At 43.6% G+C, this 16355-nt stretch overlaps 1 protein-coding gene across 10 annotated transcripts in view; it reads left to right on the top strand.

Moving 5' to 3' along the window:
• The window catches only part of IL1R1 (interleukin 1 receptor type 1), a 72531-nt gene that overhangs the window by 17734 nt on the left and 38442 nt on the right, over positions 1-16355 (top strand). For 2 of the 10 annotated variants that reach the window (XM_023515838.1, XM_023515835.1), the window contains exon 1: positions 13830-14351. The exons of 7 other annotated variants lie outside the window; for them this stretch is intronic. The gene's annotated coding sequence lies outside the window, so the exon portion shown is untranslated. Of the gene's footprint in view, positions 1-13298; positions 13794-13829; positions 14352-16355 lie in introns of those variants that run through there. One more of the 10 variants, XM_023515836.1, reaches the window with a different exon arrangement.

The raw sequence follows: 16355 nt of genomic DNA, 5'->3' as shown, positions 1-16355 counted from the left end.
CTCTTGCAATTCCCTTCATCACCTCTGCCTCAAGAATAATTCTGAGCTTGGATTTCACCTGGCACGATGTCTCGTGTTCTTCTTGGTCATAGCTCTTGATAACTTTGATAACTTCTTTATTGTTTCTTGGACCAGCAGCTTCTGGACGAAGTGAAGCATTTCTGGTGTGGGTTGAGGGTGTTTCCAAAGGTGTGCTTAGAAGGAAGTCGTGCTTAGCAGTCAGGATGTACACTGTGACTTACAGGCCAGACAAGGGCAATAAGAGAGTGTTTAAAAGGGAGAAAGAAGTGCAGAATGTTAAGCCCCTCCAGCCCATTGTGGTGTACTTACTGCTGAGGATGTCAGCTGACATGGTTGGATGGAGCTCCTTGGGGTCTTGGGTATAATATTTCAAAGCAGGGCTTGCATTAATCAAAGCAAGATCTAGTAAGAAAGCTTTTGTTATGTGAGCTTCAGAGACAAAGCTGAGGAAAGTTAAGAGGGACCGTAATACACAATGTCCTGGAGGCCCATCCATGACAAAAGACATGTCTTACCTTGCATGGGTTATAATAAGAAATGACATTTGAAATCGTTCTCCCTAGAAGACTTCCTGCTGAGTAGGTATGAAGAATGAGCTATACAGTCAAGGGTGTACAAGTCGACAATCAGGACAAATCAAAGAAATAGCATCTTCAACTACAACCAGCAGCTTTGCTTTGGGGATGAACTGGAAGGTTTAGATAAGTGTTTACTGATTTCAACAGACTTTCAGTGCTCTATTTTCTTAATAAATATTTTGTAGTATTTCCTTTACTATACTAATGTGAAATTCATTGATAAGATAACTTACGTATGATATTAAAAAATTTAGTTAGACCCTATCTATAAAGAGGATATAGACGTTAAACCATATTTGTTTCACATATGCATGTGTAGACATGACCAGACTAGAAGCGCAAAGAAGCTCAGATGCAGCTGTACACAGAAAAGTCTGTGATGTGGCCATTGCAGAACCCAGTATCAGATCAGTGAGTGACGTTGCCATTGATATGACTTTTCCCTCCATGTTGAAAAATCTTTTATACACTTGCAGGAAAAAATCAAGTTAAACTTCCCCTCAATTTATGTGGCAGCTGCATTTCTGGAAACCTTAGTACATATTAAAACTATGCAAAAAAAATTACTTTGTGTCTATATGACAAACAGAGAAAGGCCCTACACTCAGATTTGACCTACATTCAAGTCTGGTGGGATATTTGAAAGTATTTTAAGGATAGGGAACAATTTGTTTGCTGTGCTGTCATGGGCATTGCAGAATATCCAGTAGCTCCAACTTCTGTCTATTAAATTAAGTACCCTCTCAAATAAAGACAATTGAAAATAGCCCCCCCCCCACCATGTAAAACTCCCTTAGGGCCTGTTTCACACCAGGGAGAGGAACTATCTCATAGTCACAGGATTAGAAAGGCCCTTCCGGATCCTCTAGGCTTATTGTTTACCAAGTATTGGTGGGAGGAGCAGTTGGTAGCTTTCTAAACATGCAGATTCCTGGGCACTGTCTGTAGAGATTCTGCTCTGGTAGGGTTTTAGAATGCCTGGGAGACCCTGCTGCACAGCCAGGTGTGATCCAAGTCATCCTACTATCTGATTCACCAGGTCTTGGGCCCTTGACTGTCCAGCCTGGCTTTGAAGAATATTTGTTTCAGTGAATTGCATCAATAGTGCCAGTTCTCTTTCCAGCCCTTTAAACCAGAGGCCCATTGGTCATCCTAGAAGGAGCTGGGACTCTAGGGTATGGCAGTCCTGGAGATGGCTGATCAATGATCTAGACTTCACTGTCCTCCATCCTCAGCTTTGCTCTCTGTCACGTTCAGGCCCCTCACTTTGTCAAAAGTGAGAAACACCTTGCTCTAGGTCTCCAGGACTTTGAGTTCCCATTGGCTAAGTCAATTCCCCACTTGCCTTCAGAAGGACCCAGGACAGGTAAGTTGTCCTAAAATTAGACCTTGCATATTCATAGATAGTACATGGTAGGAAGAAACAAAGATCGCTGAGAGAACTTTCACTGTTTGTGAAAAGAGTTGCATGAGAAAATAGGAAATATTATTAAATGGTAGAGATAGAAATGACTGAAAAGTACAAGAACTTTTTTAGGGGGCAGAGATAAGCGACCCACTTATTTATTCAATAAATATATAAAATGCATCTACCACATGCCAGACTTTATTCAAGACAATAATAATAAAAAAGTGAATAAAGCACACCCACGTCCTACCCTCAGGGAGCTTATATTCTAGTGTGGATTGACAGTTAATAAGCAAGTTCAAGAAGTAATATATACTTTATTATATATTAATTGTATAGTAAGTTAGATAGTGACACATGCCAGGAAGCATGAGTAGGGGCTTTTGATAAGATAGGGTGTGTGTGTATGTGTGTGCAAGCATGTGTGTGTGCAGCATTTAATGGTTTGGAAAGAAGGGAGGGAAATTGTTTTGGAAATCGTGATTAGGACTATAGTGGTGCAGAAGGAAAAAGAAAGACATTTTGCAGTTATCAAGACAGGAAATGATTCAAGTTTGGTTAAGACTTTTTAACAATGAAAAAATAGAAACAGAACCACTTTGGCATGGTAGTAATTAAATTTCTGAGTTTACGTAGTAAGTGTTGTGAAAGTTCTTATTGCAAACTGACCTTTTGTGTAAGTCCTTCATTATCTTTGAGTACCGTTTAGATTCCAATTCCTGATAGTTCTTCACAATATTGAGTAAGTTTGCGGTCCTATCACACAGAGATCAAGTTATTCCATGCATTTCACACTTGCTTACTTTAGACTTGAGTGTTTGTGCAGAAATGCCATGATTTTTAATTGTGGTTTGGGTTGGTGTTTTTAGAATGGGGAATTTATCTGCTGTGGTGACTGCTGTATACTTTTATAGTGAGAAATGCACTCTTTACCAGAAAACTCCCTATTCCCAAATGACTTCACACTATGAAGTCATGACTAATAAAGCTCCAGTAATAGTTGTTTATTTGCATAGCATTATTAATCTAAAATACTGTCAAGAACCCTAATCATCTCTAATTTCCTGGTATAACTGGGAAGTGTATTGTACCTATTTCATAGGTTCAGAGAACCTGTGGATATAACTACTCAAATATAATAACTCATGTCTGGCAAGTAATGTTCTTCTCTGCTATTGACTATGCACTCAACAAAGTTTAAATGCTTCCTAACTTATTCAGATCTCACAACAACCCAATAATCTGGAGATTATTAAAAACACTATTTTATTATTGAGGAAACTGAGACAGCAGAGAAGGGAAGTGACTTGCTCCACACTGCCCAGGGAGCACGTGGTACCAAGGGACATGTAGGACCATCAGACTCCATTGCTCATGTTTGTAACTGCCATACTATGCTTTCTCTAGTTCTACAGAGCAAACCTCAAGCTCCTACATATTTTAGGGTGTTTTTTATATTGCATCACATAATGGCAGTGGTCAGTGTAGAACAGTAAAAGGCAGCAGTGTGAAGGGGGAAAACGATCACCTTTGGAGAATGAGTTGACTCCCAAATTGGTTATTTGTCTCACTGGACAGATTCCTTAACTTCTCTGGACTGTCCATTGCTATTTATAAAACAAGGGTAGTAACACTATTCACAGGGTTATCCACCTTCAATGTGATGTCCTGTTAAAGCATCTAACTCACTGTCAGGCATCTAATAGGTCCTTGACACCTAGATATTTTTATTCCACATAAAGGATCAATTACCGAGCATGGGTTAGATGGACAGTTAAGAAAGCTGGGATGAAGCAAACTGGAAAGGCAGTTCTGGTGGTTTTGTGTGCTTTTGGGGGAATTTAGGTTAAAATTTGTGCTAACTAAAAGAGCAGGTAAAATCTCAGTGATGACAGAAGATAGTTCCTCATAGGTGATGCTTATAGGGGCTACTGTGCTGTGAAATTCCATTTTGAAGTAGGGCAATGTGTGAAGTAGCTGGTGTTGAAGGCAACCTTTCTGCCTTCCTTAGTCTGTTCCTTGTCTTTGCTCCAAGGAATATACTTCCATGAGCTACACAGTGGTCTCTACAGGGCTCCAAAAGCTTCTTGTGGAACAGAAGTCCTTAAACTTTCGGGCTAAGGATTCCTTTACATTCTTAAAAATTACTGGGAACTTTAAAGAGCATTGTCTACATGGTGTTGATATTAACCATATTAGACATTAAAACTAATAAATTAGAAAGTAAATTTTTGCAGATCATTTAAAAATACCAATATGGTAATTATGTGTTACGAAAATTCTGTTATAAAAATTCTATTTTTAAACCAATGAAGCCAAAAGAGTGGCATTGTTTTGAATGGTTTACAATGTTTGGGAAATCTTTTTAATGTTTAGTGCAACAGAAGACAGTTGAATTTTCATATTTGCTTCTGCATTTAATCTTTGAGATATTACACCTCATGTAGCCATTGGGAAATCCTACTATATACATACGACAGGATGTGTATGAAAAAGACACATATCATCTTTAAATTACTATGAAAGTAATTTGACCTTGAGAACTCTTTGAAAGGCTCTCCTTGAGGCCTCTGAGAACTACTAACATAGAATATCATATTCTCTTTAATAATGTTTTTGAATCTTCTCAAAATTTCCTCTCAGCTTCCCCTTCCTAATACCTGTCATTAATCAATCACAATTGTTAATAAGACTTCTTTCAAAATTCTTGGGTTTGGCAACCCAGGAGACAAAAGCTTGGGTTCTTTGGACTTCAGATGTCTCCCTGCCTCCCTCCTTTCTTCTTACCTTTCCTTATAACTATTCTTCCTTTCCATGCCCACTGGTGCAAGCTTGGAGGGTTTCCCATCTGAGCTGGTGCTTCATATCTGTCAGTCTACTTCTAAGAACTGACAACTGCCAGGATGTTCTTTACCTTACATCATTCACAATTCACCTCTTTCTTCAAAAGTCTGGGTCTTGGCTACATTTATTAATTCTGGATTATGTCTTATAAGCATTTCAAAAAAGTTTTCAACCAAGGTTGAAAAGATTTTTTGGCATGTGTAAAGAATCTTAGGCATCTTCTTCACTCATAAACTTTGGAAATTATGTTAGCAGAATTCTGCTGCCAGAGAAGATTGAGTAATAAGCCGTGGATTTACTTTCTTACCAGAATTGGCTAAATAACTAGACAAAATACATAAAAGCAGAATTTTTAAGATACTGGATAGAAGCCAATGAAGGATAGTGTTTCATCCCTGAGAGGCAGGAAATAAATGTGGTAAGCCCTATAATTGTCCCTGTTTACTGATATGACAGAGTATTCAGGCAAGGGCACAGCGAATGGTGACCCAGGCAGAGCTCAGCAAACTTTCTGACTTGATGAGATAGAGCTGAAAGCCAACAGAGACCAGGAAGCCACTGCTCCTAGGAAAGAAGACAGCTATATAGAGAGAGAATTTCAGAGATCTTTAGAGAGTCCCACTTAGGAATTCAGCAGAGTACTCATCAGACCATCCATGTGAGAAAACTATCCAAGCTCAGAAAGACCAGAAAGAGAGCCATTCTAAAGGAATAAATGAAATAGTGAAAAAGACCAGGAATAATTTCTACTCCTGCCAGTAGAAAAATCTCATAATTTGTGGGAATTTGGTAGAGAATTCAGAAAGATCTCAAATACATCCCCAAACACAAAAATGTTTAGCATCCAATAAGTTAAAATCCACAAGGTTGAGCATCCAGCCAGAATTTATTAGGTATACAAAGGAGGATGAAAATAAGAGAAAAATCAATCAGTCAGAACAAATCAAGAGCTTATACAGATATTAGAATTAGCAGACAAGGACACTGAAACAGATATTATATTTCATTTCAAACTGTGTTTCTTATGCTGAAAAAGGCAAGCAGAGACATAGAAGATAGAACAACACATCTGCATCTAAATCTAAAGATGAAAACTACAATGTCTGAGATGAAAAATGTAATGGATGGGATTAATAAAATATTAGATACCAGAAAAGAATAAATCATTCAATCTAAAGACATCACCATAGACACTATCAAATGAAACACAGAGGAAAACAAAGAACTGAGGATCACTGAACTGTGGGACAATTGCAAGTAGCTAAATACATGTCATATTTCAAACATGACTGAAGATATGCAAGATCTGCATGTGAAGTGGAGACGATGGCAGAGACTCTTCTGCCCCTACGCCCACAGCGTGCCCGGCACTGTTCTTGTTGGTGTTCTTTGCCTCCTTCCCTTCCTGGCTTACACTGCTCTTTTGCGCAGTCTGTTCCAGTGTCTTTCCTAAATTGCTGGCTTTTTACTGGGTCTTCCAGGGACCTGCATCACTACTTCCACACACACAACAGAGAAAACAGAAAAAAAAAGCCCTCAAAACCTTCTTAATCACTATCTGTTTCCTGAGATTTCGTTTCCTTTTTCCTGGGCATAGGGAAAAAAACCCTCTCATCTTAGTAAACTTGTCGTTTTATTTCAGATCCAAACTTTTACGTGCTGGGACCTGTTCTCCACGTTCTCAGAAAGCCTAGGTTGTGGGAACATACCTCTTCTCTGTGGGCATCTTCTTTCTTAGAGAGTATTTCTCTGCATCATTATTTTTGTGCCCACGTTTAGTTGACAAATTGCCAAGTTACTGGATCAGCACATAGTTAATATATCAAAGGGAGAGGGCAAAGCACCACAAATGATATTTTTTTTTAGAGAATAAACACAAAGGAATGACAAAATTGTAGAACATAGTAAGGTTTTACAATTTCATTTGCTAATGTAATTACGTGTTAAGTCTTTTCTTTTAAATCAAAAGGTAATAAAGAATCTATTGCTGATTTGATAATGCTGTGACTGGGGAACAGTGCTGCCTACCCTCTGCTACCCTCTGTTTTAGCCAGTGTGTTGACTACTTCTGACATTCTGGATATTAATCTGATTGTATATGAATGTTTAAGGATGGCAGATGGAGAGATTCCCCAACCTTGAAAAATACATGAGTTCCTGTCCCTGAAGATCTAACATTTATTTTTTACTAAACAAACAAAAATATGGACATGAAACCATCTGTTTATGATGTAAAGTAATTTCAAAAATATACAAATAAAGTACCTAAAATATAGAGGGAACACAGGATCAAATAGGATTCAGCTGAGCAATGAAAAACAGACTAAATGGTCACCTGGTTGATCCAAAGGCGAGAGGAAGACTGAAAGGAAGATTCTTGTCCAGCATAGATTTCAAACAAGCAGATTGTCCATTTTGGATGAACACTAGCTTTCTAGAAAAGGACCCTTTGTTTCAGAGTTCCTGATTGTCTAGAGCCAGGTGTCCTCAAACTATGGTCCGGGGGGCCACATGCAGCCCACCTAGGACATTTATCTGGCCCACAGGGTGTTTTTGCCGCCGCTGCCTATCCTGCTTAGCAGCCAACTTGTCCAGGGGCCCGCAGTCCAGCCCTCCAATGGTCTGAGGGACAGTGAAGTGGCCCCCTGTTTAAAAAGTTTGAGGACCCCTGGTCTAGACTTTAAGCTGCAGTGTCCAACAGAATATTTTGTAGTGACGGAATGTACTGTGTTTGTTCTGCCTTATATGGTAGCCACTAGTGGTATGTGGGTATTGAGTTCTTGAAATGTGGCTAGTGCTATGAAGGAATTAAATTTTAAATAATTTAAATAGCTGCATGTTTCTAGAGGCTACATGTCTAGGATAGCAGGAATCTAGAGGAACAAGAGACAGAATCCTTGTCACCAACTCACTGAGAACCATGCCTAATCGTACTCAGGGGGCCATCTGCTCCAAGTGTGGTCCAGTCTGGGTTTTGACTTTTATGCTATTTCTGGTGAATTGAGATCACACGTTTCTACTGTTGTTACTTTTAGGAGGCCTCAAGTCCCAGTGGCTTTGGCTTCCTCCAAATACAGTTGAGCTTATCTTCTAGATTATATTCTAAGCTCATCAGCAGGTCTAAATATCCCAGAGTAGGAATAGTTCAGCACTTGTCATCTAGGTTTTTAAAACTGTGATTGACTTATGAGAGTGCAAAAGGAAGAGAAGGAATTAGTGGTACTATAGCATTTTCTCCCAACCTTTGGACCCAAGGAAGAAACCTTTGCCAGCTCCCATTCTCTCCTGGGAAAGTCCTGGATAACAGTTATTAGTGTTGGACAGCAGTTCACTTGCTATTGAGCTGTTGCCAAGTTGTTCGTTCTGAAGGAAACAGGAGGAATTGTTGGGTGTTCACATGTTCACATAACTTTGGACATTAGAGAAATGATTGAACAAATGGTACTCCTGAGTCTGACCAGATTTTTCCTTTGCTACTATTAATAGAAGTAGTAGCCTGTGTTTCACTCCTCCAAGTACCTAGGATAGTGGAGACAATTCTCATGGGTTGTGCTATTTCTTAGAAAACCACTGAATAACAACACGAGAAACCCAGTCACTCCAGGAGTTAGTATTTACTTAAAAGCACATAGTTTTAGCCATTTCTTAAACTCAAAATAGTATATCCAAACCTAAACCTATTTGCAGCTCTCATTTTTCCTTTGTTTTCTGGTAAAACTGTCATAATAATAACTTAAGGAAGCCCTCTGAATCAGTGCTCAGAGGTAATACTGGAGCAGGGAGGTTAGGTGTTGTTTTAATTCTGAGATACCTTGCATGTTAGGCTGCTTTATATAGTGCAAGATAAGGCAAGGAAAAACATGGCACATTCTTGAGTAAGCCATTGTTTTAATTATCTATTATTGTGCTACAGCCTACCCTAGCACTCTGTGACTTAAAAAAAAATGTATAATTATCACCCATGATTTTGTGGGTTGATGGAAAAATGCTAGGTGGTTCTCAGGTGGGGCCTCTCTTGTGGATGTAGTCAGATAGCCACTGAGCAAAGTTGCCTGGCCTGACATTCAAAATGGTGCGTTTTCTATGGCTGAAGTTGACTCTGGCTGGTAGCTGGGACTATGGATTGGGGTGCCTATGTGTGGCTCCCCTGTGGCTTGGCTTTCTAACAATAAGGGGGTCTCAGGATGGTAATGCTTCTTACCTGGCAGCTCTGGAATCCAGGAGTAAGTGTTCCAAGAGTCCCAGGAAGAACCTGAAAGATTTTTTGATTGAGCCCATAAGTCCCAGGAAGTCAATTCTACCACATTCTATTGTTTAAAATCGGCAGAGCAGGTCACTGAAGCCAGCCCAGATTAAAGGGGAGGGAAATTAGACTTTATCCTCTAAATTAGATAAAGATCAAAGAATTGTCAGCCATCTTTAGTTTACTACAGTGATCATATTAAAAGAAAATTACTCAGAGTCAAAACATTCTATAATAGTCATACTCTTATTTGACAATGTGAATGTTACTTTCTTTGCATTACTATTATTGTCATTGCTTAATACTTCATTGCAGCAATCATCTGATTTCTTTTCTGAATGTATTCATCTTCATTCATTCTTTACAAGGTTTTTGTTCCTAGTTCTCATCTTAAACATTGTTATTGTTGGTAAATATTAAGCCTTTTTAATTCTGTGAAGGCAAAAGGTGGAAACCTAATAATCATATGCATATGTAAAAATAAAAAAATAATTAAAAAAAGAAAATTAAAGACAATCCACAAAAAAAAAAAAAGAAAGAAAATTACTTAGAGAAAATAGTCAGTTACATTCAGAAAGGGTTGAAGGGTTGAAAGTCTCCAACATGAAAGTCTAGAGACTTTCAGAGACTTGCAGAGAACCAACGAATGGTGGGACCATGGAGAATTATGAGGGAAAGTGTATTTAATTTAAAATCAAGATTTGGGCTTCACTCTTGTTATATGTCTGGCATATGAAGGAGCACAGAGGTTCCCATAGGCACTTCTTGGATGATGTGAGGACGCTGGGATGGGTCACCTTTGGGACGATGATAGTTTAATTCATGGTGCTTTAAGTTTCACACATTAAAGGGGCCATCAAACAGAAGCCAGGCAGCATAAGAGAGACAGAGGCCACCAATCTGGTTGTGTTAGGTGCAAGCAATACCTGGAAGTTATCAGTTCTATCAGCCTTTGGAGCTTGCTGTGCTATTTCTGGGAAAAACCAGGTACAAAAAGCACTTTCGGTCATTTACCTTCATTGAGCAAGATTCAAGCTGCAAATACAACAAACAGTTGGCCAGTCTGCCTGTCACGTCCAGCTTTTCTTCCTCCTGTAATAAAGGAGATTAAGGAATGGTTCATTGCCTGTGACTGTCTCAGGGTCTATGTTACATTTTCTCACCAGCTCTTATCTCCAGTTCACATGTGGCTTTCTTCCTGGTAAAGGTCTTGCACAATCAGAGGAAATTGAGTAGAAAGATGATGGGGAGGTGGAGCCAACTAAAAGTGAAGAGCTGTAGAGCAGGGAGGAGGTGAAAGACGTGATAGGAGAGTGGTTATTTGGAGGTCAGTAGGTGGAAAATGTGTGTGAGAGCAGCAAACAACCCAGCCATAGAAGGAAGTCCATCTGGGACAGTGGTTTCAGGTCTACGTTAGGGTTCTGCGAGAGATTACCGGCAGCGGCGTGAAGAACAAAAATAGGTATACCGAATAGAGATCACAGCGGTCCTGTGTGCAAAAATGTAATTTTCTTTATTTCTCTACCATTACAGTGAACTTCACTTGTGAGTTCCCCATTTACATCTGATGGCAGAAAAAAAATGTCACTAATTTAAATCCATTTTGTATCTACTGGCTTAAGATTGAGTCTTCTTGGCGGAATGGCACCATCTATTCAGAATTCCTTCCCCTCCACACCCTGCTTTTATTTCCTCTAGAGAGTCACTGGAGTTCTTTAGGGGTGGGGGAATGATGGGGACAGAAATGACAAAGAGTTGTCCTGATGTCCTGGAGGAGTTTTGGTTCATAGATCATCCTCTGTTCTTACAGACTTCAGCTGAGATCTGGTTTGTCCTGCCAACTGTGAGTCCAAGGGCTCCTGTAGGTGTTGGTTCTCTCAGCCTCACCACAGCTGCCACTCAGGGATTAGAGACTTCTTTACCTGAACTCAGGTAGTGCACCTGGGGCCCTAGACTTTATGTCAGCCTATCCTGAGGCTTAGGCAGTTCTCCTGCCAGGGCTGCTCCATGTCTCAGGCTAAGCTGCACACTGGGCTTTGTTATGACGCTGGTGGTATCCCAGGCCACACAATGGGAAGTTAAGTGAAGTTTCTCACTTCCAGGGTTCTCTATCAATTTCCACCCTCAGGAGGAAGCTAGTGTTTCTCTGGTAGTGCTAGAGAATGGGGCCTCTGGGCCACCTCTTAGAAACACTTTCAGGATTCAATAAAAGTCAGCTATCTCTCTCTGCTTCTCCCCTTTGTACCTGCTGGTCCATTCTACTTCTGTGACTGGGAATGCATAGCTTTACATTACCATACATTCTTCGGTACTCAATGGTTTATGATATAAAATCTGTGGTCTAGTTCTCCAGTAAGGGTTCAAGGGCACAAGCATAAAATCCTCTTTTCAAGCCTAGTGTTAATATTTATAATGGGCAATCTTTCAAAATGTCATCCTGACACCTGGGCCATGGAAAATGTTTTATTTTTCAAGCATCAGATCACACTGTATTGATCAATGCAATTTTGTTTCATGTGCATTATTAGAGACTCTTCCAAAAGAGCATCACAGGAACTGATCGGCTTAACAGGTGGATGACAGATTGAAAATCTTCAGGTGATAAGGTCACCCTTAAGGAATGTGGCCTGGGGGTAGATAACAAAGAAGCTAAGTCTTGTGGTTGATAAACACTTCTTAGGGAGGTACCCCAGATGCTAAAGGTCCTATTTCTATCCCTGGTAAGCTTCTATCCAGGATGCAAGCCACTGGATGGGATCATTAATCCCGAACAACACCCAGTGTCAGGGATGTGCCTTACGCTGAAGCACATGGATGTGCTCAGAGCATTTGCATGGTGCTGAGGCCAGAGGAGAGAGTAATACAGGGATGACGTCTCCACCTGATGGAGTCTCCAAAGGGGGTGGTGGTGGTGAAGTGAGGCGGGTGGACACACAAGTTAGCCAAGGGAAGGAAAGAAAGGAAAGGGAAGGGTCAGTAAAAGTGGTCGGCATGGCTGAGTGCGAACAGAAGTGACTTCAAGGTCCCAGATAAAACAGTGGCTCTATCTACGTCATTAACAGAAATCAATTTCACTTTTTACATATCAACTTTTTAAAAACTTTACATACCTGGCAGGACAAGTTTATGTTCATCATCACAGGGCTTTCCGGCTGGTTCTACAGCCCTAAGTTAGGCTCACCTGTTGGAGCTGTCACTGACTGCTGCTTGGACACTGCCGCTTCAGTGTGAAGAGGCTTTTTGTGGAGGATTTCAGAGGACTGGTGTCCCTGTGGGAGCTTTGGGGAATAGTTGTCCACAGCCCTGGCTGCACTTTGGAATCACCTGGGAGCTTTCAAAACACTGAAGTATGTTTGGGCCTCAACTCAGAGATCCTGACATGTCCGATTTGAACATGGGATTGTTGTGACTCTGAGTGGAATCAAGGCTATGGACACTGCTTCATCAATTGTCCCATCTGTCACAGAGCAGTGTAAGGAACACTGAGAGATAGGACAGTTGGTGAATTTTCATAATTCTGAATCACTGGCCTCAGATTTAAGCCTGCTCTTCTGAGAAAAAGGAACCATTTAAGCTTCTGGTTAAAAAAAAAAAAGAAACAAACAAAAAAAAGACCCCAAGAAATTGTCATCACGCCAGGCCACAAGGTAGCTTTTAGGGCTGATGAGTTATTGTTGCTCATTCCTTTAAGTTCTTCCCAACCCCAGAATTATCTGGGGCAGCAGAGGCTCCAATTATCCCAGTTCTTAGATTTCTGAAGGGACATATCAGGAAGGGGTGGTGTGTCCTGGAAGAAGGAAACAGTCATCATTTACTAATCTCTCCTTGGAGGACCATCCAGTAAGACCTCCAGTCCTATGCAGAGCACAAGGAAAGAGCAGGTGTGAAGCTCCCAGGCTGCTGGGAGACCCCGGTGCAGCCTCTGCTCTGTGGAGTCCTAGGTGCGACCTTGCCAGGTGCTTGCTGTAGGACCTTGGCCTGTTTTGCATTTTCCTGGGTGTGAAGTCTTATTTGCAAAGTGAGCTAGTGGGAGAAGCGGGGTTTAAGTTTGAAAGCGTAACTCAAGGTCTGTCCCAGGGGTCCTCAAACTTTTTAAACAGGGAGCCAGTTCACTGTCCCTCAGACAGTTGGAGGGCCAGACTGCGGGACGAGTCAGCTGCTAAGCAGGACAGGCAGCGGCGGCAAAAACACTCAGCGGGCCGGATAAACGTCCTAGGCGGGCTGTATGTGGCCTGCGGGCCGTAGTTTGGGGACACCTGGCTCCCCAGGTGAAGTCTGCTGTCAAGATTGTTCCACACGTAAACGGATTTTTCATCTAGGTGCCTAACAAGAACAATAAACCCAGGAGATCATGATTGTGAAGTATCTGCTCTGTGCCTGGCACTATTTCATATGCATTAGTTTATTTAATGTCCTCGATCTGTGAAATGGGTGCTGTTTTGTTTCCTTTTCACTGAAGAGGAAAGGGAGGTACAAAGAAGGCTAGTCGAAGGTCACAAAGTCAGCCACAGAGGAGCCTGCCCGGCGCCAGGATGCAGGCTCCAGGCTCCAGAGGCCACTCTGGACTCTGAAGGATTAGCGTTTGCTTCTTGATTTGATGCCTTGCGGGTCGCCAGCTCAATTTGCTGGTCGCCACCCAGCTCGGTGGGGTGACAGAGGCAGGTCGCCATGGCTAGGTGAATTGTCCCCACTAACTTTGGTGAGTCCACCGTTGCTGTCCTTCGAGGAGCTGGGCCGCGGTCTGGGGGCGCCGTCAGCCCTCCAGTTAACTGGAACTGGCGGGACCTCCGCGGGGACTCCCGGGGATGCCCGAGGCCGGCGGCGTCCGGAGGAGCTATCTAGCCTCTCCTGCTCCTCTGGGCGGGAAGCTGGGGGCACCGGGCCGGCCCAGCTCGCCTCCCGGAGTGGCCTGCCGCCGCCCTCGTCCGGCCCCTCCGAGCCGTCTCCGCCCGCTGCCCGCCCCCGCGGTGGCTGGGCTGCAGCCGGAGCCGCGCCCCGCAGATCCTGGCCGCGAGGGCGGGCGCAGCTCGTGCCCGGCGCCTGGAGCCCACTCGGAGCGCGCGGTGCGGGCCGGGAGGAGCCGGAGCGCGGCCGGGCCGGGCGGTGGGGGCGCCGGCCTGCCCCGCGCGCCCCCGGGGAGCGGCAGGAATGTGACCATCTTCGTGCGCCCGCGCCCCGGAGCATTCCTCTCTGGGCTCCCGGCTGAGCTGGGTTCTCTGGGGCTGTGGTCCCTTTACGCGCCACGGGGCTAGTCCAGGTAGGAGAGAGCGGGCGCGTCCCCGGGATGGGTTGGGGGAGGGCCGGCGGTGGCTTTGACACTTTCGCCGTCTGGCTGCCCGCTCCGCAGCGCGCGGTAAGCGTCCTTCCTAAATTACACTTGGTGCCAGTTTGTTGTGTAACCAGGTGATGGCGATTAAGTCGGTGTGTGTGTGTGTGTTTCCTGTGTGAAGCAGTAGTAAAGGTTGTTTAGATCTTTGTGGGGAACCGCCAGTCATTTTGGAGGGTGGTTCTAGGTAGGCATGCGTTTCCCTGTGTGATTTGTTTCCAGGCGTTTTAATCAGGCAAGTTCAACTGGTTCAGGAGTGTCGGTCTTAGGGGTTAGGCTCAGAGGAGTCAATCTCGATAAGGAGGGACGAGACGGGGCCTTAAAGGCACTAGGGAGGATGCCGTGTTGCGCCTTCTGATCAAGGGTGATGTTGAGCAGTATAGCTACCAGAAAGTAGGGAGGAGACACTCGTTATTTCCAGCAAGTGTGCCAGCCCTTTACAGTTTATAAGGTTCTTAACATGCGCTGCTCTTTTATGTTCCCAGCAGTCTTGAGAGGAAGGTGCTGTCATCACGCTAGTTTTACAGCAGAGGAAGCGCAGGCTTAGACAGGTGACTAACTTGGGGAGGAGAGTGAGACTGCTGGATCCAAACCCCTGGGTCTTCTACTTTCCTTCCTGATGGCTCCCAACAGTCCCTGCCTATCAGGGCTTTTTGCCACCGGGGAGGAAAGCTGAGGAGGGTGTTCAGAGGTGACTCCTACATAGTGTTTCCTGGGGGCAAGGGACACTCCTCCCATAGGCACATTCCATGGTTTTAGCTCCTCATCCTAGGACTTGAGTCAAGGGACACCATGAACTTGGGCCACCAATGTCACAGAGAAAAGGTGGATGCTGGGCCCTGGCTGTCACTGCACTGTGATGTCTGGGGTCCCCTTCACTCAGTGTTGAGCTTCTGGAAGGTGAACAGACAAAATGGGGACTCTGGGGCTCTAGACCGGCTGTGGAAAGCCAGCAGGGATCTTGGGGATGTTCTCTCCCCCTTTCCCCACCCAGTTTACTAACAGTTATTGGCATTCCTTCCCTCCTAATTTGTAGTTTAAGATCCTATTCAGTATTTCATTCAGTATCCTGCATTAGCTTTTGTGCTACACAAAAAGGGTATGTGGAGCCTCAATTTATTTTCAATCCCCTTTGGCTAGCTGCCACTCTGCCTGTGAAGCATCGCCAGCCCTGTTCGCCCTCCTGTGGCCTCCATGCCATCCAAGAACAGATGTTGGATGAGAACTCTCACTTGACCTTAGCCCCGCCCCCGCCCCCCCCCGCCCCCCCCCGTCCCTCATTTCTAGCAGGCTCTGGTGCTCCCTCTGTGTCATATCGTGGCATCGTAATTTTCTGTATGGGTCCGAAACATGTAACAACTTTTGAGTAAATTCTTCACCAATGGCAAAACACTGCTTAATATTAAGTATTTATTAAACAAGTGTTTATTGAATGTCCGCTATGTGCCAGGTTCTGTGGTGAGTGCTGGGATAGAGCAGTGAATAAAACAAAGGAAGCTCTCTGTCCTGTCACTCAGGTAAGTCACAGGACATTGGCAGTCCCTCTTCCTAAGGCAGTCTCTCTTTGGAATCTGGCCCTTTGAGCAGGATGTGGGCACACTGGCTACCCAACAGACACTCAGTGTCTGCAGGGAAGTGAGGAGAGGATGGGCACAGATGAAGCTCTATGGTTCCCTGGAAAAAAGCAGAGCTGCTGAGATACAAGGAGCGGCTTCCCCACGCACATGAACCAGGGCAGATGGGAACCTGTGGCTGGGATGTACGGGTGTGAGGCAGGTGCCCACCTGTAGGCAGAGATGTTAGGGAGGGAGTGTCTCATGAATCAGAGGTGCAAAGCTGATCAATTGTGGTGAAACTACCCTAGCATAGGAGTGGGGAGGTACAGAGACCCTCACATCCTGTGCTGCACAATAGATCTACCATAACCTTACCACT

This window comes from Otolemur garnettii, unplaced genomic scaffold, assembly GCF_000181295.1.
Source record: "Otolemur garnettii isolate 467f Iridium unplaced genomic scaffold, OtoGar3 scaffold00079, whole genome shotgun sequence".
Lineage (NCBI taxonomy): Eukaryota > Metazoa > Chordata > Mammalia > Primates > Galagidae > Otolemur > Otolemur garnettii.
This window is presented reverse-complemented; position numbering and strand designations above follow the sequence as displayed.